The sequence below is a fragment of the Triticum dicoccoides genome, chromosome 5A, assembly GCF_002162155.2.
Source record: "Triticum dicoccoides isolate Atlit2015 ecotype Zavitan chromosome 5A, WEW_v2.0, whole genome shotgun sequence".
Taxonomy (NCBI): Eukaryota; Viridiplantae; Streptophyta; class Magnoliopsida; order Poales; family Poaceae; genus Triticum; species Triticum dicoccoides.
The window spans coordinates 25,455,871-25,458,225 of record NC_041388.1 but is presented as its reverse complement, the minus strand read 5'-3'; positions in this window follow the sequence as shown (position 1 = coordinate 25,458,225).

The window sequence follows — 2,355 nt, the reverse complement described above, 5'->3', positions numbered from 1 at the left end:
GCTCGCGCCCCAGGTCGTCGTTGGGGGCGGCCGCGCCGCCTGGCCGTGGCGCCCCCACGGCTCGAGGAGGAAGCGGTAGTGGCGGCGGTGGTGGAGGAGGTGGTCGCCCAGCCGGAGTGATCCGCGGTCGAGCACGTTGCGTGCTAGCTTCTTCTTCGATGATCCGAGCCAACACCGCCGCACGCGTGATGCTTGACGGCTCCTGAAGGCGAACTGCAGCCCGTAACTCGTCGCGCAAGCCCAACAGGAATTGGGTGACGAACAACTTGGGGTTGAGCGACGCGTCGAGGGCGTGCAAATGGTACATGTGGGTCTCGAACGCCGTGCGGTACTCGGCGTGTCACATCCCTAGTCTGGTATGACCTAGACTAGCTAGTCATTTGTGCATCATATTTAAATTTCATTTAAATTTGAAATGAGGATTGGTGGAACCCTCAGAATCATTTTTGAAAATGACCCAAATAAAAATTTCTCCAAAAGGGTCCAAGAAAATGCTCATGTTGCTCTCTGAAAATATTGGACAGAGATAAAAATCAAAACAATATTTTTAGGAGCTCATGGATATTTATTTTGGCCATTTGGATTAATTCGATAAATATTTGCATTGGAAATATATTTCTATATATATGAAATATGGTCCAAAAATTATGACAATTATAAAGGAGCTCTGGAATAATACCATTAGCCCCTACAAAAATTGGCATAAGCAAATAAATTGATTTAGTATTTTATTAAATCAAACAAATGTCAGAAAATTAGAAAAGAAAACAGAAAAGGGGAGAGAGACTTACCTGGGCCACCTACCCGATCGGCCCAGTAGCTCGGCCCAGCTGACTGGCCGACGCCAGTCGTCCCCCTCCTCGCGCCAGGAGGCCAGGGGCGTGTGGCCGGCGCGTGCGCACCGTCGTGCCGCCACGGCACCTGCCTGCCTGTCCTCCCCCTCGACGCCTGGACGTCCGGAATGTCGCCACGCAGCCGCCCCGGTCCTTTTCCCCTCCCTCTCGCTCTCCCTCCTCCCTGGTTCTCTCTTCCCCGAGCGCACCCGAGCGCAGCCGCCGCCATCGCTCGCCGTTGCCATGGCCACCGGCCTCCCCTCGCCTCCCTGACACGCTTCCCAGCTCCGCCACGACCCCCTCTACCTCCTCGTCAAGCCACGCACCTCCGGACGCGCTCCATCGCCGACGCCGTTGTCTTCTTCACCACCGACGCCGGAGATCGACCTCGCCGCCATCGCCGTCGATTCGCCGGACGCAGGACGTCCCCGAGCACACCGGCCTGCTCTGCGAGTCCGCCGTGAGCCCCTCTTCCTTTCCCCTCACCTCTCTCTCTCGCGCGTGCCCTGTAGCCGCTGCCCCGCGAGCGCCCGAAGCCGCCGTCCGCCATGGCCGGCGAGCTCCGTGCCCCCGAGCACCTCCGCCTCGCGTAGTAGCTCGATGTTCTCCTGCTGCCTCGTAGCTACCGCCTGTGCCCTCCGTTCGCTCGAACGCGAGCTGCAGCCCCACGCCCGCGCTATCCCGAACTCCGGCCGCCGCCGTGAGCTTTGCTCCGGTGAGCTCCGGCGCCCCCGCAGCCCCCCACCAGCTCCCCTGGATGCGGACGACGACGGGCTACGCCCCGGTGGTCTTCGCGCGACCAAACGCCGCTTGTAGCGCAAGTCCGGCGAGTCGCCGCCGCGTTATTGGTCGCCGCCGGCCAGAACTCCGGCGGGCTGACGTGGCTCCGTTAATTATGCACTAATCCCCACCTACTGACGCTGACGAGTGGGCCCTAGGGCTTAGTCAAAGCTAATCAGCCCAGGTTTGACTCGGGGTTAACCCCAGTGTCACTGACGTGTGGACCCCACACGTCAGGTTTGACCCTGGACAGCCGCGTTGACCCGCTGATGTAGTGATGACGTCATGCTGGCGCAATAATATGATTTCTGGATTTAAATTTACTCAGAAAATTCCAGAAATTGTTTTAAACTTCAAAAATTCATAACAATTCAACCGTAGCTCAGATTGAAATAATTTATATATGAAAAATTATCAGAAAAATGTAATCTATCCATCTGTACTAGTTTCATGCATGACAAACCAACTTATACATGCTTAATATGAGAAAACACATTATGGCATATTAAGAGACTTATTTTTGGAGTTGCATTTGAACCTTTTGTTCAAATGGACTTCATTCATTTGAATACTAGTTGCATTAGCTCAAACAACATCACATCTACATGCCATGCTCATGCATCATATTGTTGCATATGATTGTGTTTTGATTGCCGGCACCGTTCCTTCTCGATAGGTCCTGCTTCGGAGACGTTCCAGAGTACCTGTCGGTGAAGCAGTGCCTCCCTTGTTGATTTACCAG